Here is a 27100-nt window from a genome sequence, read left to right as displayed (position 1 = left end):
ACATGCACAGGACGGCCTGAGGACGGGAAGCAGCAGTCGCCCCCTCGTCCTGGCAGCGCCCAACTCGCCCTCTTATCACAAGATTAGTGAGTCACCGGGGAACTACAACTCCCAGCACACGCCAGCAGTAGAGCGGGGATGGTAGGAAGTGCAGGTGGGGGGATGATTAGAGCGCTGACTCCTGGGGTCCATCTCCCGTCAGATTTCAATCAGTACCAACCGCTCCGGATCTGTGCACTGTATCCCCCCGGCTCTCCAGGTCTCTACACCGTATCCCTCAGTCTCTCAATGTACGCACCGCCGCCCCGGATCTGTGCACCGTATCCCTCCTCAGTCTCTCTGTACGCACCGCCGCCCCGGATCTGTGCACCGTATCCCTCCTCAGTCTCTCTGTACGCACCTCCGCCCCGGATCTGTGCCCCGTATCCCTCCTCAGTCTCTCTCTGTACGCACCGCCGCCCCGGATCTGTGCACCGTATCCCTCAGTCTCTCTCTGTACGCACCGCCGCCCCGGATCTGTGCACCGTATCCCTCCTCAGTCTCTCTCTGTACCCACCGCATCTGTGCACCGTATCCCTCCTCAGTCTCTCTGTACGCACCGCCGCCCCGGATCTGTGCACCGTATCCCTCCTCAGTCTCTCTGTACGCACCGCCGCCCCGGATCTGTGCACCGTATCCCTCCTCAGTTTCTCTCTGTACGCACCGCCGCCCCGGATCTGTGCACCGTATCCCTCCTCAGTCTCTCTGTACGCACCGCCGCCCCGGATCTGTGCACCGTATCCCTCCTCAGTTTCTCTCTGTACGCACCGCCGCCCCGGATCTGTGCACCGTATCCCTGTCTCTCTCTGTACGCACCGCCGCCCCGGATCTGTGCACCGTATCCCTCCTCAGTCTCTCTGTACGCACCGCCGCCCCGGATCTGTGCACCGTATCCCTCCTCAGTCTCTCTGTACGCACCGCCGCCCCGGATCTGTGCACCGTATCCCTCCTCAGTCTCTCTGTACGCACCGCCGCCCCGGATCTGTGCACCGTATCCCTCCTCAGTTTCTCTCTGTACGCACCGCCGCCCCGGATCTGTGCACCGTATCCCTCAGTCTCTCTCTGTACGCACCGCCGCCCCGGATCTGTGCACCGTATCCCTCCTCAGTCTCTCTCTGTACCCACCGCATCTGTGCACCGTATCCCTCCTCAGTCTCTCTGTACGCACCGCCGCCCCGGATCTGTGCACCGTATCCCTCCTCAGTCTCTCTCTGTACGCACCGCATCTGTGCACCGTATCCCTCCTCAGTCTCTCTCTGTACGCACCGCCGCCCCGGATCTGTGCCCCGTATCCCTCCTCAGTCTCTCTCTGTACGCACCGCCGCCCCGGATCTGTGCCCCGTATGCCTCCTCAGTCTCTCTCTGTACGCACCGCCGCCCCGGATCTGTACCCCGTATCCCTCCTCAGTCTCTCTCTGTATGCACCGCAGCCCCGGATCTGTGCCCCGTATCCCTCCTCAGTCTCTCTCTGTACGCACCGCCGCCCCGGATCTGTGCACCGTATCCCTCAGTCTCTCTCTGTACGCACCGCCGCCCCGGATCTGTGCACCGTATCCCTCCTCAGTCTCTCTGTACGCACCGCATCTGTGCACCGTATCCCTCCTCAGTCTCTCTCTGTACGCACCGCCGCCCCGGATCTGTGCACCGTATCCCTCCTCAGTCTCTCTGTACGCACCTCCGCCCCGGATCTGTGCCCCGTATCCCTCCTCAGTCTCTCTCTGTACGCACCGCCGCCCCGGATCTGTGCCCCGTATCCCTCCTCAGTCTCTCTCTGTACGCACCGCCGCCCCGGATCTGTGCACCGTATCCCTCCTCAGTCTCTCTGTACCCACCGCCGCCCCGGATCTGTGCACCGTATCCCTCCTCAGTCTCTGTACGCACCGCCGCCCCGGCTTTGTGCACCGTATCCCTCCTCAGTCTCTCTCTGTACCCACCGCCACGCCGGATCTGTGCCCCGTATCCTTCCTCAGTCTCTCTGTACGCACCGCCGCCCCGGATCTGTGCACCGTATCCCTCCAGTCTCTCTCTGTACCCACCGCCGCCCCGGATCTGTGCCCCATATCCCTCCTCAGTCTCTCTCTGTACCCACCGCCGCCCCGTGTCTGTGCCCCGTATCCCTCCTCAGTCTCTCTCTGTACCCACTGCCGCACCGGATCTGTGCCCCGTATCCCTCCTCAGTCTCTCTCTGTACGCACCGCCGCCCCAGATCTTTGCACCGTATGCCTCCTCAGTCTCTATGTGCCCACCGCGGCCCCGGATCTGTGCACCGTATACCCCCTCAGTCTCTCTGTGCCCACCGCCGCCCCGGATCTGTGCACCGTATGCCTCCTCAGTCTCTGTACCCACTACCGCCCCGGATCTGTGCACCGTATGCCTCCTCAGTCTCTCTCTGTGCCCACCGCCGCCCCGGATCTGTGCACCGTATCCCCCCTCAGTCTCTCTGTGCCCACCGCCGCCCCTGATCTGTGCACTGTATGCCTCCTCAGTCTCTACCCACCGCTGCCCCGGATCTGTGCACCATATGCCTCCTCAGTCTCTCTCTGTGCCCACCGTCGCCCCGGATCTGTGCGCAGCCTCTGCTCTGTACTCCACCGTTCCAAATCTGTACACCGTCTCCGTATCCCCCGCCGCTCCAGATCTGTGCACCATCTCCCTCTTCCGTCTCTATCCCCCGCCGCTCCAGATCTGTGCACCATCTCCCTCTTCCGTCTCTATCCCCGCCGCTCCAGATCTGTGCACCATCTCCCTCTTCCGTCTCTGTATCCCCGCCGCTCCAGATCTGTGCACCATCTCCCTCTTCCAACTCTGTATCCCCCGCCGCTCTAGATCTGTGCACCATCTCCCTCCTCCGTCTCTGTATCCCCCGCCATCCAGATCTGTGCACCATCTCCCTCTTCCGTCTCTATCCCCGCCGCTCCAGATCTGTGCACCATCTCCCTCTTCCGTCTCTGTATCCCCCGCCGCTCCAGATCTGTGCACCATCTCCCTCTTCCGTCTCTGTATCCCCTGCCATCCAGATCTGTGCACCATCTCCCTCTTCCGTCTATCCCCGCCGCTCCAGATCTGTGCACCATCTCCCTCTTCCGTCTCTGTATCCCCCGCCATCCAGATCTGTGCACCATCTCTCTCTTCCGTCTCTATCCCCGCCGCTCCAGATCTGCACCATCTCCCTCTTCCATCTCTGTATCCCCCGCCACTCCAGATCTGTGCACCATCTTCGTCTCTGTATCCTGTGGGGGAGGGAGGATACGGAGCGCTCGTTACCTCGTGGTCTCGCTGCTGCGCGGTGATCTGTTATCACCTGTGTATGGCGCCGTTTGGCCACATCTACCGCTCTGCTTGGTTGTCACGGCAGCTTCAGGGCCTCATTCATTGAATCCTGTGCTGTGATTGGCTGTTTGTGTTGCCATAGCTACCGCTGTCCTTTGCTTTCTGGAATCATCCAGTCGGTGAGGATCGGTGTCATGGCTGCCGCCTGCGAGTAACGTAAGCTCCTGCCAGCGGCTCCTCAGCGACCGCCATGACTTGTTCTTTATCATTGTCCCACGGTGATTATAGGACCCCGCCACACAAGCAGACGGCCATCTTGTGCGGCCCCCATTTCTCAGCCTCCAGTCTTTGGCTTTATGTTGTAGGGATCATGTGTGAGAAGTTGTTGTGCTGCAGGAGGGATCTGTCCGCAGCCATCCACCGCGCGCTGGAGGGGCCGCCCGCCATCAGGCTCCTGCACGCTCCATCCTCCCCCATCACCAACCACACATGGGGGCAGGACGTAGTCAGGCACGAGCGAGAGGAGGGCTGCCCCGACTGGAAGCCATTGTCCGGGGGTGACCTCACCACGCACCTCCGCAACACCACATCACCGAACCTAAGGTACGAGCAACGGCGTCCACCCATGGGAGCAGGGTCCTGAATGATGGACAGCGGGTCCTGAATGATGGACAGCGGGTCCTGAATGATGGACAGCGGGTCCTGAATGATGGACAGCGGGTCCTGAATGATGGACAGCGGGTCCACCGGTCCCAGCCGGAGGTGCAGGCACAGTGTAGAAGGGAGGAGAGCCCCAGCACAGGCGCAGCGTTAACCAAGGAGAGCCCCAGTCCATTCTAATAGTAATGAATCCCAGTGCAGCATAGTTTATAAATGAGACCCCAGTATACAAGGCACGCACTGTAGCAGAACAATAAACCTCAGTGCAGCTCAGCAGACCAGTGTTAGTGAAGTGCAGTTTCCTAAAGACGCGCAGGCGCAGTGTTCCCAGAGTGATGGGCCCCAGCGCCGTGTACAAGGGAGGAGAGCCCCAGCGCCGTGTACAAGGGAGGAGAGCCCCAGTGCCGTGTACAAGGGAGGAGAGCCCCAGTGCAGGTGCAGTGTACAAGGGAGGAGAGCCCCAGTGCAGGCCCAGTGTACAAGGGTGGAGAGCCCCAGTGCAGGTGCAGGGTACAAGGGAGGAGAGCCCCAGTGCAGGTGCAGTGTACAAGGGAGGAGAGCCCCAGTGCAGGTGCAGTATACAAGGGAGGAGAGCCCCAGTGCAGGCGCAGTGTAGAAGGGAGAAGAGCCCCAGGGCAGTGTACAAGGGAGGAGAGCCCCAGTGCAGGTGCAGTGTACAAGGGAGGAGAGCCCCAGTGCAGGCCCAGTGTACAAGGGTGGAGAGCCCCAGTGCAGGTGCAGGGTACAAGGGAGGAGAGCCCCAGTGCAGGCGTAGTGTACAAGGAAGGAGAGCCCCAGTGCAGGTGCAGGGTACAAGGGAGGAGAGCCCCAGTGCAGGCGCAGTGTACAAGGGAGGAGAGCCCCAGCGCAGGCGCAGTATACAAGGGAGGAGAGCCCCAGCGCAGGCGCAGTATACAAGGGAGGAGAGCCCCAGCGCAGGCGCAGTATACAAGGGAGGAGAGCCCCAGCGCAGGCGCAGTATACAAGGGAGGAGAGCCCCAGCGCAGGCGCAGTATACAAGGGAGGAGAGCACCAATGCAGGCGCAGTGTACAAGGGTGTAGAGCCCCAGTGCAGGCGCTGTGTTCCAAGAGTGATGGGCTCCGGTGTAGCATATGCATTTTACCAGGAAGGGTGTAGCACATGAAGCACATGGACCACCCTGATGCTTCATAAAACATTGTAATGATTTGCCCCAAACCTCTCACAGAATGCAGTCTGACAACCAGTGAGGGAGAGAAATTGCAGCTGCATCCCCCTCCTCCCTGTAATGTCTCGGCCTGAAGTGCAGCGGGGACAGAGGTGATCCTGCGCTGTCGCTGAATGTGGTTCTGTGATATTACTGTTCTGGATGCAGGATATTCACACCTGGGCCAGAACCAGCACTGGGGCCCAGGATCTGAGCCCTGGAGGCCACACACTAGGTTGGACCTCACCCATTTCTTCCTTCCATGCAGTGCGGCATGTCTGCCATCTCTACATGACTGGGACCTCACTCAGGATCTGCTGGACCTCATTGGTGAGCTCACAGGATGACCCCCAAAGGCTACAGACCCCCTCTCACAAAGCAGGTACAGATCAGTGAATCTTGTGAAATTTGAGTTATTTGTGGTGAATCGAATGTCCTCCATAGCCTCCATTTACCCTGGAAAGACAGGTAGGCCTCAGGTCTCCATCTAGCCAAGATGTACGGGGAGTGATGAGCACACCTGAGGGATGCTCGGCCCCGAGACTTCACACTGCTGAAACCTGTTCCTAAAATGATCCCCCTCCATCGTGAGTCAGACGGCTCTGTCACTGCCTGTAAATCCAGGTGAGGCTGCGCCGGGGCCTACCGACAAAACCCACCGGCCTAGACCTGGAGTCCAGGCCAAATCCAGTTGGACCATGCATTTTATGAGCGCAGGGCCTGGATGGTGACATCTGTCCCCCATGATGCGCAAACCACAGGAAGCAAAGGCTCAAGCTGCCATTTCTGCTGATTAGCTTCTCCAACTACGAGTCGGTGACAAAAATGAACACTACCACCGTCTTATGTTCCCAATCCTGCGCAGACGCTTACAAGGGCAATTCACACCAGTCAAAAAGGAAAAGAAAAATTGGGGGCAAAAAATGGTGTAAATTAAATGGTGACCACTATGGAAGCCAAGATTTGATTTACGGTTGGTAGTTGCTGTTCTCTTTTATGTTCAGTCGTCCTTACCAAATTCTGCAGCATCTTCCAAAGACACAAAACCTGTATCCCTCATCATCAGCCGCTGCCAGAGTGCGAGATGACAAGTGGCAGGTCCTCTGTGGCCATGACACCATCAGCCAGCGCTTTCCCCTGCTCGTACCGACGCTCCAACCTGTGCAGCATTGCAACCAGGCCGGTCACTGGAGATCCTGGAGGCTGATCTTCACCACGCAAGTATGGTGGACGTGCCCACACCCCTGAGCACCATCTTACCCAAAGGAGCATACTAGTTTACAAATGTGGCACAATCACATCGAGGGCACAGTAACATGGAGCATGGCGGCCCTGATGTCTCGTTCTGCCCAGGCGCAGGTGAGGAACCATCCAGTGCCACATTTGACCCCACGTTCTGTTGTTGTGGACAGATTGTCCTAGTACACACCTGGTGCACTTGTCTAGTGTGGTGGCAATCATTTCTACATCATCTTAGTGGGCCATGAAGGATGCATGAAGCCCCAGCCATGACTGCAGCTGTCCACAGTGGAGCGCACCTGCAATTTCATGGAGCAGTCCACAGTTTCTGCCACGTGAGTATAAGTCAGGAATGGCTACAAGGAATAATGGCGGACAAGCATTGAGGTTACAAGCACATGATCTCCTACAAGGCAGCAGAATCCATGTAGGACAGCGGTGACTGGAGATTACACACAGAGGACAGGACGCACCACAAGCCACACGTGTCTGATGATACGATGCTGAGATCAGGGCTGATGATGGCCGCGGCCCTGCTGCAGGAGGGGTTAGCAGAGGACATTCACGGGAATGAGGGCAGTTTGCTTTTCCCGGATGGGCAGGTGGCTTCTTTTTTGTGGCTACAGAGTCTGCACAATGCAACTATTGCTCCTCTGGCAACATCAAAGAGAATTCAGAGACCCGAGACGCCTACGTGTGGAGCTCGCCGTCTAAACCCCAGCGCCGGCAATCTCCTCCACCAGCAGCAGCTCCTGTACCGATGCTACAGGGGCTTCCCACAAAACGAGAATATAATCAAAAAGTGAATCTCCTATATTCTATAGAGCCATTACACACAGAGTGATCTATTCCACGTGTTTATTTCTGTTAATGTTGATGATTATGGCTTACAGCCAATGAAAACCCAAAAGTCATTATCTCAGTAAATTAGAATACTTTATAACACCAGCTTGGAAATGATTGTAAAATCTGAAATGTTCCCTACTGAAATGTACAGTAAATGCCCTCAATACTTGGTCGGGATCCTTGTGCCTTAATTACTGCATCACTGCGGCGTGGCATGGAGGTGATCAGCCTGTGGCACTGCTGGGGGGCTATGGAAGCCCAGGTTGCTTTGATAGCAGCCTTCAGCTTGTCTCCATTGTAGAGTCTGGTGTCTCATCGTCCTCTTGACAATACTCCGTGGATTCTCTATGGGGTTAAGGTCAGGTGAGTTTGCTGCCAATCAAGCCCAGTGATACTGTTGTTTTTACACCAGGTACTGGTACTTTTGTCAGTGTGGACAGGGGCCAAGTCCTGCTGGAGAATGACATTTCCATCTCCAAGAAGCTTGTCGGCAGAGGGAAGCATGAAGTGCTCTACAATGTCCTGGTAGACGGCTGCGCTGACTTTGGTCTTGATAAAAGCCAGTGGACCTGACTTCTGTGTTCAGACCCTGGCTCTACAGGAGTGAGAGGAGAGAGCTCCACAGCCCCAGCAGATGTCACCCCTCAGGGCAGTAAAAACTGATAAGAAAACCAAGGATCAAAAGCACAGAGCAGTGAGAAACAGATTAACAAGTCCATGGAAGGATCTCCTGGCAGCTGCAATAACACCCCGGTGACATGTGCCATGCAGGAGAAATCCAAAATGGCCACCACTGAAGATTCTCAGTGAGCCTTCCAGCTATCAGCAGAGGGAGGAGGAAATATCTGTAAAGTCCAGCAGGAGGTGAGAGATGAGTAAAGTGCACAGAGAGAAGCAGATGGGAGAGACACGGCTCCAGCAGTATAACCTACAAAGAACTGACTGAAGGTGTCATCAGACACGTCACACCAGAGATGAGGGCCTCCATAGAAAATGCAATGAAGCAGGTGCTGATGGGGCCGAAAGAAGACATCCGACAACATGAAGTGAGACTAGAGGAAGCAGACTAGGACGGCGGGAGGACATAAATGAGCGGGCTGATAAAGACATCAGTTTACTACAGAAACAAGTCCATATTCTGATAGACCGTATTGAAGACCTTGAAAACAGATCACGCAGGAACAACTTCATCAAGCCCAGACACCTTCAGAGAATGTTTGAAGATGATCTACTAGAGGCTCTGGGAATAGCTTCTCCAAGGAGGGTAGAACGGGCACACAGAATAGGCCCTCAGAGGCTGAATAATACGACAGAGACCATGGCAAGCAATAGCCAAGTACTGGACTTTAACAATAAGGAGAACATACTGCGAGCGTTCAGACACCGCAGAGAGACAGTCACTTCTCAAGGGCACAAAATTATCATTTTCAATTACTTCTGTGGAGGTGAATAAGTGGCACAAAATGGTCAGTGAAGGTTGTTCCTGGCTATTTAGAAACCACATACAGTTCCAGTTACTGTATCTGGCCATATTTAAAGTACGGCACACAGATGGCTCAACAAAACACTGCCAAAATCCACCAGACGCAGAAGAATACGTACTGAAGCTGCTGGGGAAAACCGGACAAGATGAAACAGAGGAAATCACCGCAACAGGGGAGAAGAGCCGAAGAAAGTACAGAGAGAAAAGAGTGTGAACACCGAACATACAATCCAAAGATGAAAATCTCCTAATATGCGCCTTGTATCATGGAATGTAAAGGGCTCAGAGCCGCGGCCACAATGACGCTTCTGCCGCACTTACAGAAACTAAGATATTGCATCATCGCCGGAAACACATGTATGTTTAGGATGAGAGCAATGTGGGTGGGAGAGGTGCCTGGATCATCGGGAGGGAAGAGGGGCAGGTGGTCTAATATTACTACCCAAACATAACCGACAGTAAAGCAGGTGGAACGGGACATAATGCTAAAGCTAGAGACACGGAGGAAATCTGCATAATCAATATATATGCACCCAACACAGAACAAAAACACTTTTTTGAGCAATTAGGTTCTAACAGTGCAAAACACAACAAAGAAAATGATGGAGGAGATAACAACAACACCCACCATAGAGAAAGATAGACTGAGCCCTCTGGGGAGAATGAGTTAGAGGGCACAGATCTGTCAGATGCCTGGAGAATAGAGCCGCCTAATGAACGAGAAGTTACGCACGTTTCCCACCCATTGACTATATATTTGTGAGCAGAGGGCTACTAGATGCAAAAAAAAAAGACAAAAATTGAGGAAATGGTTATTGTTATGACCTGGTGGTTAAGAGGCCATACTGATATGACCTGGTGGCTAAAACGCAACATGGGACGAGCTCTGAGAAGGTGGTATCTCTACTGACCGCAATCCCTAATCCTAATAACACTAGTAATAGCCGTGGGATGTTCCTGACTCTCCCTAGACACCTCTTCACAGCCTAAGAACTAACTACCCCTAAAGAAGGAAATAGAAAGCTATCTTGCCTCAGAGAAAACCTCAAAAGGAAAGACAGCCCCCCACAAATATTGACTGTGAGTGAAGAGGGAAATGACGTACACAGAAATGAAATCAGATTTCAGCAAAGGAGGCCAATACTAAACTTGATAGAGAGAAAAGGATACTGTGCGGTCAGTATTAAAAACTACAAAATCCACGCAGAGTTTACAAAAATGAACTCCACACCGACTCACGGTGTGGAGGGGCAAATCTGCTTTCCCAGAGCTTCCAGCTAGCCTGAATATGACATAGTGACAAGCTGGACAAAAAGAGACATATTTGCAGAGCAATAGAGTTCAGGCAAATGGACAAACAAAAACTTAGCAAAAACTTATCTTTTGCTGACAAGGACAGGCCATATGAGAAATCCAAGGAGAGAACCAAATCCAACCAAGAACATTGACAGCTGGCATGAACTAAAGCCCAGAGCAGGTTTAAATAACAAACCCAGGCAAGGCGATTAGTGAAGGCAGCTGCCACAGCTACCTAAAGGAGCAGCAGTTCCACTCGAAACCACCAGAGGGAGCCCAAGGGAGGAACTCACAAAAATACCATTAGCAACCACAGGAGGGAGCTCCAGAACGGAATTCACAACAGTACCCCCCCCCCTTGAGGAGGGGTCACCGAACCCTCACCAGAGCTCCCAGGCCGATCAGGACGAGCCAAATGGAAAGCACGAACCAAATCGGCAGCATGAACATCGGAGGCAACAACCCAAGAATTATCCTCCTGGCCATAACCCTTCCACTTGACCAGATATTGAAGCTTCCGCCTCGAAAAACGAGAATCCAAAATCTTCTCCACCACATATTCCAATTCCCCCTCAACCAACACCGGAGCAGGAGGGTCAACGGAGGGAACCATAGGTACCACATATCTCCGCAACAAAGATCTATGGAACACATGAATGGAAAAGGAAGCTGGAAGGGCCAAACGAAAAGACACCGGATTGAAATTTCAGAAATCTTATAAGGCCCAATAAAGAGGCTTGAACTTAGGGAAGAAACCTTCATAGGAACATGACGAGAAGACAACCAGACCAAATCCCCAACACGAAGCCGGGGACCAACACACCGACGACGGATAGCAAAACGTTGAGCCTTTTCCTGAGACAACGTCAAATTGTCCACCACATCAGTCCAAATTTGCTGCAACCTGTCCACCACAGAATCCACACCAGGACAATCAGAAGGCTCAAGCTGCCCCGAAGAAAAACGAGGATGAAAACCAAAATTACAAAAGAAAGGTGAAACCAAGGTAGCCGAACTAGCCCGATTATTAAGGGCAAACTCGGCCAATGGCAAAAAGGTCACCCAATCATCCTGATCAGCAGACACGAAGCATCTCAAATAGGTTTCCAAGGTCTGATTGGTTCGCTCCGTTTGGCCATTTGTCTGAGGATGGAACGCTGAAGAAAAAGACAAATCAATGCCCATTCTAGCACAAAAGGCCCGCCAAAACCTGGAAACAAACTGGGAACCTCTGTCAGACACAATATTCTCCGGAATGCCATGCAAATGAACCACATGCTGAAAAAATAATGGAACCAAATCAGAGGAGGAAGGCAACTTAGCCAACGGTACCAAATGGACCATCTTAGAAAACCGGTCACAAACCACCCAGATGACAGACATCTTCTGAGAAACAGGAAGATCAGAAATAAAATCCATGGAAATATGCGTCCAGGGCCTCTCAGGAATAGGCAAAGGCAAAAGCAACCCACTGGCACGGGAACAGCAAGGCTTAGCCCGAGCACAGGTCCCACAGGACTGCACAAACGAACGCACATCCCGCGACAAGGAAGGCCACCAAAAGGACCTAGCCACCAAATCTCTGGTACCGAAAATTCCAGGGTGACCAGCCAACACCGAACAATGAACCTCAGAAATTACCCTGCTAGTCCATCTATCAGGAACAAACAGTTTCCCCACAGGACAGCGGTCAGGTTTATCAGCCTGAAACTCCTGAAGTACCTGCCGCAAATCAGGGGAGATGGCAGAAAGAATCACCCCCTCCTTGAGGATCCCAGCCGCCTCAAGAACTCCCGGAGAATCAGGCAAAAAACTCCTAGAAAGGGCATCAGCCTTCACATTCTTAGATCCCGGAATATACGAGACCACAAAATCAAAACGTGAGAAAAACAGAGACCACCGAGCTTGTCTAGGATTCAACCGCTTAGCAGACTCGAGGTAAATCAGATTCTTATGATCAGTCAAGACCACCACGTGATGCTTGGCTCCCTCAAGCCAATGTCGCCACTCCTCAAATGCCCACTTCATAGCCAACATCTCCCAATTGCCGACATCATAATTACGCTCAGCAGTCGAAAACTTTCTGGAGAAGAAAGCACATGGTTTCATCAAAGAGCCATCAGATTTTCTCTGAGACAAAACGTCCCCGCCCCAATCTCAGAAGCATCAACCTCAACCTGAAAAGGGAGAGAAACATCTGGCTGACGCAACACAGGGGCAGAAGTAAAACGACGTTTAAGCTCCTGAAAAGCCTCAACAGCCGCAGAGGACCAATTCATCACATCAGCACCCTTCCTCGTCAAATCGGTCAGAGGCTTCACCACACTAGAAAAATTAGCAATAAAGCGGCGATAAAAATTGGCAAAGCCCAAAAATTCCTGAAGGCTCTTTACAGATGTAGGTTGAGTCCAATCATGAATGGCCTGGACTTTAACATGGTCCATTTCAATAGCCGAGGGAGAAAAAATGAAACCCAAAAAAGAAACCTGAACTCCAAAGAGGCACTTAGACCCCTTCACAAACAACGCATTAGCACGAAGGACCTGAAATACCATCCTAACCTGCTTCACATGAGACTCCCAATCATCAGAGAAAACCAAAATATCATCCAAATACACAATCATGAATTTATCCAGATAATTCCGGAAGATATCATGCATAAAGGACTGAAACACAGATGGAGCATTAGAGAGCCCGAATGGCATCACAAGATATTCAAAATGGCCCTCGGGCGTATTAAATGCTGTTTTCCATTCATCACCTTGTTTAATACGCACGAGATTATACGCCCCTCGAAGGTCGATTTTAGTAAACCAACTGGCACCCTTAATCCGAGCAAACAAATCAGAAAGTAAAGGTAAAGGGTACTGGAATTTGACCATGATCTTATTGAGAAGGCGATAATCTATACAGGGTCTCAAGGAGCCATCCTTCTTGGCAACAAAAAAAAATCCCGCTCCCAATGGTGACGAAGACGGGCGAATAAGCCCCTTCTCCAAGGACTCCTTTACATAACTCCGCATAGCGGCATGCTCTGGCACAGACAGATTGAAAAGTCGGCCCTTAGGAAACTTACAGCCAGGAATCAAATTAATGGCACAATCGCAGTCCCTATGAGGAGGCAGGGAACTGGACTTGGGCTCATCAAATATATCCTGGAAATCCGACAAAATCTCAGGAACATCAGAAGAAGGGGACGAGGAAATGGACATCAAAGGAATATCACTATGTATCCCCTGACAACCCCAACCAGTTACAGACATAGATCTCCTATCCAGCACTGGATTATGTACCTGTAACCATGGAAAACCCAGCACAACAACATCATGCAAATTATGCAACACCAAAAAGCGAATATTTTCCTGATGTGCTGGAGCCATGTACATGGTTAACTGTGTCCAGTACTGAGGTTTATTCTTGGCCAATGGCGTAGCATCAATCCCCCTCAAGGGAATAGGAATCTGCAAAGGCTCCAAGGAAAAACCACAGCGCTTGGCAAATTCTAAGTCCATTAAGTTCAGGGCAGCGCCAGAATCCACAAATGCCATAACAGAAAAGGATGACAATGAGCAAATCAGGGTAACAGACAAGAGAAATTTAGGCTGTACAGTACTAATAGTAACAGACCTTGGGACCCTCTTAGTACGCTTAGGGCAATCAGAAATAGCATGAGCAGAATCACCACAGTAAAAACACAGGCCATTCTGACGTCTGAATTTCTGCCTTTCTGCTCTAGTCAAAATCCTATCACATTGCATAGGCTCAGGACTCTGCTCAGAGGACACTGCCATATGGTGCACCACCTTGCGCTCGCGCAAGCGCCGATCAATCTGAATGGCCAAAGATTTTGACTCATTCAGACCAGCAGGCATAGGAAACCCCACCATAACATCTTTCAGGGCTTCAGAAAGACCCTTTCTGAAAATAGCTGCCAGGGCATACTCATTCCATTTTGTGAGCACAGACCACTTTCTAAATTTCTGGCAGTATACTTCTGCTGCTTCCTGACCTTGACACAGAGCCAGCAAAGTTTTTTCTGCCTGATCCACAGAATTAGGCTCGTCATACAGCAATCCGAGCGCTTGAAAAAATGCGTCAATATTGAGCAATGCAGGATTTCCTGGCTCAAGGGAGAATGCCCAGTCCTGCGGGTCACCACGCAGCAAAGAAATAACAATCTTCACCTGCTGAATGGGATCACCAGAGGAACGGGGTCTCAGAGCAAAAAAACAATCTGCAATTATTGTTAAAGTTCAAAAATTTAGATCTATCCCCAGAAAATAAATCAGGAATAGGAATTCTAGGCTCTAATACCGGAGTCTGGACAACATAATCTTGGATTGGATACTCTGTACCCTTGCAGCGAGTTGATCCACGCGCAAGGACAGACCCTGAACCTCCATATCAGCACCAAAATCCTGAACCACCCAGAGATTAAGGGGGAAAAAAAGACAAAACAAGCTACAAAGGAAAAATAAAATGACTCAGAACTTTCTTTTCCCTCTTTTGAGATGCATTTAACACATTGTGGGCCAGCTGTACTGTTATGACCTGGTGGTTAAGAGGCCATACTGATATGACCTGGTGGCTAAAACGCAACATGGGATGAGCTCTGAGAAGGTGGTATCTCTACCGACCGCAGTCCCTAATCCTAACAACAACACTAGTAATAGCCGTGGGATGTTCCTGACTCTCCCTAGACACCTCTTCACAGCCTAAGAACTAACTACCCCTAAAGAAGGAAATAGAAAGCTATCTTGCCTCAGAGAAAACCCCAAAAGGAAAGACAGCCCCCCACAAATATTGACTGTGAGTGGAGAGGGAAATGACGTACACAGAAATGGAATCAGATTTCAGCAAAGGAGGCCAATACTAACTTGATAGACAGAGAGAAAAGGATACTGTGCGGTCAGTATTAAAAACTACAAAATCCACGCAGAGTTTACAAAAATGAACTCCACACCGACTCACGGTGTGGAGGGGCAAATCTGCTTTCCCAGAGCTTCCAGCTAGCCTGAATATGACATAATGACAAGCTGGACAAAAAGAGACATATTTGCAGAGCAATAGAGTCCAGGCAAATGGACAAACAAAAACTTAGCAAAAACTTATCTTTTGCTGACAAGGACAGGCCATATGAGAAATCCAAGGAGAGAACCAAATCCAACCAAGAACATTGACAGCTGGCATGAACTAAAGCCCAGAGCAGGTTTAAATAACAAACCCAGGCAAGGCGATTAGTGAAGGCAGCTGCCACAGCTACCTAAAGGAGCAGCAGTTCCACTCGAAACCACCAGAGGGAGCCCAAGGGCAGAACTCACAAAAATACCATTAGCAACCACAGGAGGGAGCTCCAGAACGGAATTCACAACAGGTTATTTCAGATCATGCACCAATATCTCTAAATTTTTACATGAGCAATTTCCAAAGGGAACGGAGATTACATCCGGAGCTTCCCATCATTAGAGACCAGCAATCTAAAGTGATGATGGAACAATGGTGGGAGGAGGATTCTGACCACAGGCGGCTGATCTGAGGCCACAGGCGGCTGATCTGAGGCCACAGACATACTGGGAGGCAGGGAAGGCGGTCGTGAGAGGGAAGCCAAGAGCCTTTGTGCATACATTAAAAAAACAAACACTAAATAGGAGGAACTTAGCAGGAAATTAAGGGAGAAGTACTTGTGCCTTCAACAACAAAAAACAGCAGAAGCCAGAGAAGAATGGAGGGAGGCCGAAAGAGACTAACAATGGGCGGAAAAATGAGAATTTAGAAAGACGCAGATGGAATCTGAGTTGAGAAGATCTGGAGATAAGGCAGGAAAGCAATTAGCAAACTGGTAAAGGGGAGGAAGGGAAAGAGCCATATATTAAGGCAAGACTAGAGAGGGCTCAATGCTAGCTAATCCCAGGGAAATAAACTCAACCCTGCCGAGGTTTATAAACATTTATATTTGGAGGAGGCCAAGGGCACAAACTGGTGGAGACTTTCTAAAATCATTAACAGTTATGCTGAAAGCTCCATTACAGAGGAAGAAGTGAGGAGTAGCATTGGGGAATGTCAGCTGGAAAAGCTCTGCACCGGGTGGGCTCATGGGCAATTTTTTTTTATAAAGCCATGACCCAACAAATAACCCCTACTTTGACTGTATGGTATAACGAATTGCTACGGGGGAGGGGGAGATATGTTATTGGGCACTGATGTGGCTCATATTAGCCCATTACCAAAGGAAGGGACAAGATGTGGAGGGCCCAGCATCCTATAGACCGATATCCTGGATATCAAAATAAGATCCAAACTCCTGGCGCACAGACTAGCAGAGATACTCCCACCATCAGTAACACCCGCGCAGGTGGGCTTTGAGGAAGGTAGGAGTGCGGTCACAAATGTAAGACGTACACTGTTGGCCATCGATGTAATAAATAAAAACGGTGGAGGTAAGCCACTCTGGGTACACTAGATGCAGAGAAGGCTTTCGAGAAGGTGAGGTGGAATTGGGTAGGACACTTTGAGGTGGAATTGGGTAGGACACATTATGGACAAAATTCAGACATTTTATAAAAGCCCTGTATGCTAACCCCGCAGCAAGAATTCAACCCTCGGCTCATCCATCGGCGAATTTCCCACTTGGAAAGTAAACACGTCAGGGATGTCCTCTGTCCCCCGCTTACATCTCACATGGCACAATACAGAGAACATGAAGTGTTTGAAGGGATATCAATCGGGGACATGAAGCTTCAGGCCTCGTACTGTGCAGATCATATCATGCTCTACATGGCTCAGGTGGCAGGAGATCTGCCCGGGGTCCTAGATCTTATGGAAAATCTTGGTAGGTTTTCAGGATTCACTGTAATGTGAAATTATCCACTTAACAGATAAAGGCAGAAGCAATATGGTAGAAAAGAAAATATAACACCCTTGGGTATGAAGCTAGGTAGAAATCCAGAGTCGATATATAATTTATACTTTCCTTCAGGAATTAGGCGAAAACATTTGCCTTTGAGTCTTTTTTGCAGGATTCATCTTTTAACGATGAGTTTTTCAAAACTCGTGTATCCATTACAGCCCAGGCCTGTTCTCCTAAAGCGTGTGGACATGGGAAACGTATACTCGGCTGTGGTGAAATATGTACAGTCATGGCCAAAAGTATTGACACCTCTGCAATTCTGTCAGATAATACTCAGTTTCTTCCTGAAAATGATTGCAAACACAAATTCTTTGGTATTATTATCACATTAAAAAACACAAAAGAGAATGAAGCAAAAAGCAAAACATTGATCATTTCACACAAAACTCCAAAAATGGGCCAGACAAAAGTGTTGGCACCCTCAGCCTAATACTTGGTTGCACAACCTTTAGCCAAAATACCTGCGACCAACCGCTTCCGGTAACCATCGATGAGTTTCTTACAATGCTCTGCTGGAATTTTAGACCATTCTTCTTTGGCAAACTGCTCCAGGTCCCTGATATTTGAAGGGTGCCTTCTCCAAACTGCCATTTTTAGATCTCTCCACAGGTGTTCTATGGGATTCAGGTCTGGACTCATTGCTGGCCACCTTAGAAGTCTCCAGTGCTTTCTCTCAAACCATTTTCTAGTGCTTTTTGAACTGTGTTTTGGGTAATTGTCCTGCTGGAAGACCCATGACCTCTGAGGGAGACGCAGCTTTCTCACACTGGGCCCCACATTATGCTGCAAAATTTGTTGGTAGTCTTCAGACTTCATAATGCCATGCACACGGTCAAGCAGTCCAGTGCCAAAGGCAGCAAAGCAACCCCAAAACATCAGGGAACCTCCGCCATGTTTGACTGTAGGGACCGTGTTCTTTTCTTTGAATGCCTCTTTTTTTCTCCTGTAAACTCTATGTTGATGCCTTTGCCCAAAAAGCTCTACTTTTGTCTCATCTGACCAGAGAACATTCTTCCAAAACGTTTTAGGCTTTTTCAGGTAAGTTTTGGCAAACTCCAGCCTGGCTTTTTTATGTCTCGGGGTAAGAAGTGGGGTCTTCCTGGGTTTCCTACCATACAGTCCCTTTTCATTCAGACGCCGACGGATAGTAAGGGTTGACACTGTTGTACCCTCGGACTGCAGGGCAGCTTGTACTTGTTTGGATGTTAGTCGAGGTTCTTTGTCCAACATCCGCACAATCTTGCGTTGAAATCTCTTGTCAATTGTTCTTTTCCGTCCACATCTAGGGAGGTTAGCCACAGTGCCATGGGCTTTACACTTCTAGATGGCACTGCGCACGGTAGACACAGGAACATTCAGGTCTTTGGAGATGGACTTGTAGCCTTGAGATTGCGCATGCTTCCTCACAAGTTGGTTTCTCAAGTCCTCAGACAGTTCTTTGGTCTTTTCTTTTCTCCATGCTCAATGTGGTGCACACAAGGACACAGGACAGAGGTTGAGACAACTTTAATCCATGTCACCTGGCTGCAAGTGTGATTTAGTTATTGCCAACACCTGATAGGTGCCACAGGTAAGTTACCGGTGCTGTTAATTACACTAATTAGAGAAGCATCACATGATTTTTCGAACAGTGCCAATACTTTTGACCACCCCCTTTTTAATGTTTGGTGTGTAATTATATCCAATTTGGCTTTAGGACAATTCTTTTTGTGTTTTTTCATTTAAGACAAATTAAATGAAGATAATAATACCAAAGAATCTGTGTTTGCAATCATTTTCAGGAAGAAACTGAGTATTATCTGACAGAATTGCAGGGGTGTGAATACTTTTGGCCATGACTGTATCAATATATACGTGTGCAGTGTACTCTGTATAGGTTTATTGTGTGACTACTAATAGTGTAACATCTGTCCTGAAGGCTGCAGGTCTCACCCAGGTGTTAATATGTATTTTCCTGAGGCAGCAGACTTCTGTCTCCAATCTCACCAGGGGGCCTAGCTAGGATCAGGAAGGAGAGGAAACGCTTCACACCTTCGGCTCTTTGGAAGAGAGATGTCAATTACAGCCTGCCACTATCTATCTGTGGGAAGCTTTACACACATAATCTTAGAGAAAATAATATATTCATTGGGGGAGCGGCCGTGGTCCAATCTAAAACAAGCAATTAGAATATCAACTTGAGGAGCTGGTCTATCAATCTGACCTCCAGGGTGACTCTATAAATTAAGCTTGTATACATTCAAAATTGTTCACATAATGGGGGCAGCCGAGCTGATATGATCCAGTCTATATTCATCCTACCCTCAGGGAGCAGTAAGCAGACTACAAGATAGCTATTTCTGTAAGTTTTCTCCTGTTATTTTATACTGTTTTGCATACCTGTATGTCTTTTTATTACCATATTTTTATACCTTTTTCTTTACTGTAAGCACTAAACCTTTTTTGTATTAAACCATAAAACTTTAACAGTTGAACCTTGTATGTTCTAAAGAATAAAATAGCCTAAGGTGTGTGACCCTTATGAGTGGTAGACAGTAGTAGTAATATTTCTGGGAATCATCACCCGTGTGTTCGGTGAGTGGTGGCAGCGTGTATGAGCGGGTGTGTGGTCTGGGTCGCTGTGTGATTTATGCTCCCATTACAGCATAGGACAGAGGTTAAATGCTGGACTGAGAGAGGGGAGATAGATTAACCCTTGCAGGCGCAACCCCAAGTCATGTGCTGAGAGCAGGTACATGACAAATTGGTAGCAGCACGGTGGGATCCGTGACAATTGGTGGCAGAGCGGTGGGCTAGAATTATTTCTATTAGAGCATTAGTGCATGGTTTAAGCAATTATTCCCTGTACTAAAGAATTGGTATCCTTGCGAGGAGTGCACCAGTTCTACAAGGTTCAACTCAGTGCTTACTTAGACATACTTGCAAACAGTTTCCCTTCCCCGCTTTTCTGTCTTTTATTTGGCAAAGGCTGTTCATCGATATGGCAGCCCAGTACAAGAAGCAGAGCAAAGAGGCTCTGACCGACCTCTGTGAGCAGAGAGGAATAGAGACGGCCGACAGATCCAGGGAGCTGCTGATACGCGCCTTGGTCGAGCAGGACATAGACCAAAGTGCTGGAACATCTGGGCAAGGAGAGAGCCCACCTCAGAGAGACCCAGCAATGCCAGCTCTTACACCGGAGATACCTGATGGAAATGCCAGTGCTGAGGAGACTATGGACTGTACTTTACAAATGGACTTACAACGGCTGGGAACAAGTGATCCCAATCTGCGCATGCAGCTTATTCTACAGTACCGACAGGCTGAGAGAGAGGCTGTAGAACGCTGGGACCGAGGGAAGAGAACTTTCCAGCTTCAGATGGCTCAAATAGAGCAGGGAATCAGTCCTCAGCTAACCCCCTCCCAGGACGTAAATCCAAGGAGACCATGTCAGGAAAACTTCCCTGTGATGGAGAAGGATACGGACTTACTTTCCTTCGGGGGTTTGAAAAAAAACGGTATGCAGACTGCCGTACTGGGGAATTAGTACCAGTGTCCACATGGTGAGCTGCTAAGTGTGTCCTCCCAGGCTCCCCTGTGAAGACCTCGGTGAACTCGTTGAGCGCCCCCATCACCTCAGACCTCTGACTGTGGGATAGCTCAGGGTTAAACTCTGCTGACTCCAGGGACTCCATGTACTGATTCCCAGCCCCCACATCCAGTAACAGATCAGCCTCCTCCTCTTCAGGCAGGCTACAGACAGGTAAGGCACATGTCTCCCTGTCATGATGAGCCTTCAGCATATTCACATGAAATACTTTCTGACGCTTTGCTGCTCATCTAGTATCACCACATAATTAACATCATTCAGCCGCTTATGTACAGTATATGGTCTCTCCCATGCGGCCTGCAATTTATTCTGTAACATAGGGACCAACACCCAAACCTTCTGCCCTTCCTCGTAGGCCCTCAGTCTGGCATTACGGTCGTACCAGAACTTCTGGTTGATTTGGGCCTGCGTCACGTTCTCATGGGCCAGGTTGCTCAGTTTTTGCATTCTCTCTCTGAGCCGCAGTACATATTCGACCACTGAGACTCCAGTAGTTTTTGGGTCGTCCTCCCAACAGTCCTTAATCAAATCAAGTGGCCCCTGACCCTCCTCCCATAAACCAGTTCAAAGGGGGAGAATCCAGTAGATGCCTGGGGTACCTCTCTGTAGGCAAACAACAGATGGGGGAGGTACCGCTCCCAGTCTCTCCCTTCAGTCTCCACCAGCATTTTCTTTAATGTTCTGTTAAAACGCTCGCAGAGTCCGTTGGTTTGGGGGATGATAGGCGCTGGCCACAACATGCTGCACTTGTATTTCTTCGCAGAGGCTTTCCATCAGATCAGACATGAACTGGGTCAACATTTCCCTGGGGAAACCCACACGAGAGAACACAGTCAGTAAAGCATCCGCCACTTTGCTTGGATGGAGGACAGTGCCACAGCTTCTGGGTATCGTGTAGCCTAGTCCACCACTGTGAGAATGTACTAGGGATTGCAAGTGGCCCTATGATATCCACAGCCACTCGCTGGAAAGGTTCATCGATCACAAGCAGTGGTATCAATGGAGCTTTCTGTATATTCCCAGACTTTCCAACTCTCTGACAAACTACACATGATCGGCAGTAATTGGCAATATCTGTCCCCATCTTGGGCCAATAGAAGTTGTGTCAGGCGAACTTTAGTCTTTTGTATTCCAAGGTGTCCGGCCAGAGGAATTTCATGGGCAATTCTCAATAACTGTTCCCTAAATGGATAAGGGACGATCAGCCGCCGTTCATAGTCCCAAGATTCTGTAGTATCCGTGGGGATAGTCTCTGTATAGTCTGCCCTGGTCCCAGTATACTCTCTCCTTGTCAGAAGCAGCAGGGGGTCGGTCTGCAAGACATCTGAGCTCCTCCAGACTGACATCTGTCTGCAGGGTCTCCTGGAAGCTCTGACGGTCAGCCTGCAGCCCCTGGCCTAGTGTGACTGCCAGGCCCTGGTCTGAAGCTGAGTTTTCGGTGTCTGTTATCAGGGACCTTGGTGGGTCTGCCATGTATGGAGGCTCCGGGACCACAGTATGGGCCTCCTGTCCTGGCAGTTCTGAGACTTATCCTCTAATCTCTGGGGTTGAGTCTGAGCCGCAGCCTGACTCCGGGTCACAGCTGCCACATATGTACAGTCCTGTGCATTGCGACATTTTCCCTCCTCGCACGGGATCTCAGGTGGGTCACTTGCTTCTGCCTTCGCTGTAGCATTTACTTGCAAGGGAGGAACATAGTGGGACACCATCCTCCCCAGGTCCGTGTCTAGCAACACATTGGTGGGGATAGCCTCTGATACTCCCACTTCTCTCAGTCCTTTCCCCGCTCCCCAGTCCAGGTACAAACGGGCCATGGGCACGGCAGGGCTGACACCTCCAATCCCGGTTATAGACATAGTCTTTCCTGGTATGATATCGGCAGGGGTTATCATGGCTGGACGCACCTCTGAACACTCTTTGCCTAAAGGCCCCGTCACACATAGCGAGATCGCTAGCGAGATCGCTGCTGAGTCACTAGTTTTGTGACGCAACAGCGACCTCAGTAGCGATCTCGCTATGTGTGACACGTACCAGCGACCAGGCCCCTGCTGTGAGATCGCTGGTCGTGTCGGAATGGCCTGGACCTTTTTTTGGTCGTTGAGGTCCCGCTGACAGCGCTGAATCGGTGTGTGTGACACCGATCCAGCGATGTCTTCACTGGTAACCAGGGTAAACATCGGGTTACTAAGCACAGGGCCGCGCTTAGGAACCCGATGTTTACCCTGGTTACCATCGTAAATGTAAAAAAAAAAAAACAGTACATACTCACCATCTGATGTCCGTCAGGTCCCTTGCCGTCTGCTTCCTGCTCTGACTGAACGCCGCCGTACAGTGAGAGCAGAGCGCAGCGGTGACGTCACCGCTGTGCTGTACTTTCACTTTCACTTTGCGGCGCTCAGTCAGTGTGGGAAGCAGACGGCAAGGGACCCGACGGACATCAGATGGTGAGTATGTACTGTTTGTTTTTTTTGGTAACCAGGGTAAACATCGGGTTACTAAGCGCAGCCCTGCGCTTAGTAACCCGATGTTTACCCTGGTTACCCGGGTGCTGCAGGGGGACTTCGGCATCGTTGAAGACAGTTTCAACGATGCCGAAGTCGTTCCCCTGATCGTTGGTCGCTGGAGAGAGCTGTCTGTGTGACAGCTCCCCAGCGACCACACAAGGACTTACCAACGATCACGGCCAGGTCGTATCGCTGGTCGTGATCGTTGGTAAACCGCTATGTGTGACGGGGCCTTAAAGCTTCTCACAGAGAGATAGTGTCAGGCTGTAGTTGACATCTCTCTTCAAAAGAGCTAGAAGGTGTGAAATGTTTTCCCTTCTTCCTGGTTCCAGGCAAGACCGCCTGGCAAGATTGGAGACCGTAGACTGCTTGCTCAGGATAAGGGTACCGTCTCACATTGGCACTTTGATCGCTACGACGGTACGATCCGTGACGTTCCAGCGATATCCATACGATATCGCTGTGTCTGACACGCAGCGGCGATCAGGGACCCCGCTGAGAATCGAACGTCATAGCAGATCGTTTGGAACTTTATTTCGTCGCTGGATCACCCGCTGTCATCGCTGGATCGTTGTGTGTGACACCGATGCAGCGATGCGTTCGCTTGTAACCAGGGTAAACATCGGGTTACTAAGCGCAGGGCCGCGCTTAGTAACCCGATGTTTACCCTGGTTACCATCGTAAATGTAAAAAAAACCCAAACAGTACATACTCACATTCCGGTGTCCGTCAGGTCCCTAGCCGTCTGCTTCCCGCACTGACTGTGAGCGCCGGCCGTAAAGTGAAAGCAGAGCACAGCGGTGACGTCACCGCTCTGCTTTGGCCGGCGCTTACACAGGATGCAGGAGGAGTGCAGGGAAGTGGACGCAGGCACCGGAATGTGAGTATGTGTTTTTTTTATTTTACGTTTACGCTGGTAACCAGGGTAAACATCGGGTTACTAAGCGCGGCCCTGCGCTTAGCAACCCGATGTTTACCCTGGTTACCAGGGGACTTCGGCATCGTTGGTCGCTGGAGAGCTGTCTGTGTGACAGCTCCCCAGCGACCACACAACGACTTACCAACGATCACGGCCAGGTCGTATCGCTGGTCGTGATCGTTGGTAAATCGTTTTGTGTAACGGTACCTTAACAGCAGAACTGTAAATATGTGGCAGCTGTGACCCGGAGTCAGGCTGCGGCTCAGACTCAACCCCAGAGATTAGAGGATAAGTCTCAGAACTGCCAGGACAGGAGGCCCATACTGTGGCCCTGGAGCCTCCTCACATGGCAGACCCACCAAGGTATCTGATAACAGACACTGAAGACTCAGCTTCAGACCAGGGCCTGGCAGTCACACTAGGCCAGGGCCTGCAGGCTGACAGTCAGAACTTCCAGGAGGCCCTGCAGACAGATGTCAGTCTGGAGGAGCTCAGATGTCTTGCAGACCGACCCCCTGCTGCTTCTGACAAAGAGAGAGTATACTGGGACCAGGGCAGACTGTATACAGAGACTATCCCCACAGATACTACAGAATCTTGGGACTGTGAACGGCGGCTGATCGTCCCTTATCCATTTAGGGAACAACTATTGAGAATTGCCCATGAAATTCCTCTGGCCGGACACCTTGGAATACAAAAGACTAAAGCTCGCCTGACACATAACTTCTATTGGCCCAAGATGGGGACAGATATTGCCAATTACTGCAGATCATGTGTAGTTTGTCAGAGAGTTGGGAAGTCCGGGAATATACAGAAAGCTCCATTGATACCACTGTCTGTGATCGATGAGCCTTTCCAGCGAGTGGCTGTGGATATCATAGGGCCACTTGCAATCCCTAGCAGCACTGGCAAAAAGTACATCCTCACAGCGGTGGACTATGCTACACGATACCCGGAAGCTGTGGCACTGTCCTCCATCCGAGCAGACAAAGTGGCGGATGCTTTACTGACTGTTCTCTCGTGTGGGTTTCCCCAGGGAAATGTTGACCGATCAGGGAACCCAGTTCATGTCTGATCTGATGGAAAGCCTCTGTGAGAGAATACAAATACAGCATGTTGTGGCCAGCGCCCATCATCCCCAAACCAACGGACTCTGCGAGCGTTTTAACGGAACATTAAAGCAAATGCTGAAAATGCTGGTGGAGACTGAAGGGAGAGACTGGGAGCGGTACCTCCCCCCCCCCCCAATCTGTTGTTTGCCTACAGAGAGGTACCCCAGGAGTCTACTGGATTCTCCCCCTTTGAACTGGTTTATGGGAGGAGGGTCAGGGGGCCACTTGATTTGATTAAGGACTGTTGGGAGGACGACCCCAGAACTACTGGAGTCTCAGTGGTCGAATATGTACTGCGGCTCAGAGAAAGAATGCAAAAACTGAGCAACCTGGCCCATGAGAACGTGACCCAGGCCCAAATCAACCAGAAGGTCTGGTACGACCGTAATGCCAGACTGAGGGCACACGAGGAAGGGCAGAAGGTTTGGGTGTTGGTCCCTATGTTACAGAATAAATTACAGGCTGCATGGGAGGGACCATACACTGTACATAAGCGGCTGAATGATGTTAATTATGTGGTGACACTAGATGAGCAGCAAAGCGTCAGAAAGTATTTCATGTAAATATGTTGAAGGCTCATCATGACAGGGAGACCTGTTCTTACCTGTCTGTAGCCTGGTTAGGAACAACCACAGATATACCAACCACTACACTGATAATCACTAGATAAAATCAACAATAAGAAGATAATGTATCATATATTATATATCAGTGATTGGTGCTCTGAAGAAAAGATGTGGATAAACCACTTACGTAGGGTGAGAAGCAACCACAACCCATATACAGAAATCCCCAGAAGAACCAGCAAACAAAAAGCAGATTTAAAATGCCTTTATTATATACAATTGGCAATTACCATTACAAATTGTGCGCACAACAGGACAAGAAAAAATGACAATAAAAATAAAAAATAAATATAGAAACATATATATATGGTAAAGGCTGACCCAGTTAGTGTGTATAAATATATATACCTATAATACTTCCCTTTTATTATGTGAACATATAAAAACCTTTTCCGCAAACATTATATTTATATGTGAATAATAAAAAATATATATAAATTAAAAATAACCGTATATAGGAATATTTATATATCAGGTGTGCAATGAGCTTAAGCTAATATAGAAGTGCTGATATATAAATATTCCTATATACGGTTCTTTTTAATTTATATATATTTTTTATTATTCACATATAAATATGTTTGCGGAAAAGGTTTTTATATGTTCACATAATAAAAGGGAAGTATTATAGGTATATATATTTATACGCACTAACTGGGTCAGCCTTTACCATATATATATATATATGTTTTTATATTTATTTTTTATTTTTATTGTCATTTTTTCTTGTCCTGTTGTGCGCACAATTTGTAATGGTAATTGCCAATTGTATATAATAAAGGCAATTTAAATCTTTTTTGTTTGGTGGTTCTTCTGGGGATTTCTGTATCTGGGTTGTGGTTGCTTCTCACCCTGTCTGTAGCCTGCCTGAAGAGGAGGAGGCCGATCTGTTACTGGATGTGGGGGCCGGGACTCAGTACATGGAGTCCCTGGAGTCAGTTTAACCCTGAACTATCCCACAGTCAGAGGTCTGAGGTGATGGGGGCACTCAGCGAGTTCACCGAAGTCTTCACAGGGGAGCCTGGGAGGACACACTCAGCAGCTCACCATGTGGACACTGGTACTAACCCCCCAGTACGGCAGTCTGCATACCGTGTGTCAGCAGAGGTGAAGGCTCACATGAGGGAACAGGTAGAGAAGATGCTGAACCTCAAGGTGATACAAAAATCCCAGAGTTCCTGGGCCTCGCCTGGGCCTCTTGTCCCAAAAAAGGACCGTACTACCCGGTTCTGTGTAGACTACAGGAAATTAAATCTACTGACTACATGTGAGGTCTACCCCATGCCGAGGATAGATGAGCTGTTAGAGCAGCTAGCTAAGGCGTCTTACCTCACCATTATGGACCTGAGTAGGGGATATTGGCAGATACCCCTGCCCGGGGGAAGTGGCTTATGCCACCATTGAAAAAGACTGGCAATTGTGT

The 27100-nt window shown here is 49.8% G+C and overlaps 1 long non-coding RNA gene across 1 annotated transcript; it reads left to right on the top strand.

Annotated features, from left to right (window-relative positions):
* Positions 1–1925: 1925 nt before the first annotated feature.
* Positions 1926–15652, top strand: LOC143787965 (uncharacterized). The gene is made up of 3 exons (XR_013218516.1): positions 1926–4432; positions 4473–9535; positions 15395–15652. It is a non-coding gene; the product is annotated as an uncharacterized LOC143787965 (long non-coding RNA).
* The last annotated feature ends 11448 nt before the right edge of the window (positions 15653–27100 follow it).

Source organism: Ranitomeya variabilis, chromosome 8, assembly GCF_051348905.1.
Source record: "Ranitomeya variabilis isolate aRanVar5 chromosome 8, aRanVar5.hap1, whole genome shotgun sequence".
NCBI classification, from domain to species: Eukaryota; Metazoa; Chordata; class Amphibia; order Anura; family Dendrobatidae; genus Ranitomeya; species Ranitomeya variabilis.
The sequence above is the reverse complement of the archived record's forward strand: the minus strand, read 5'-3'. Positions and strand labels throughout refer to the sequence as shown.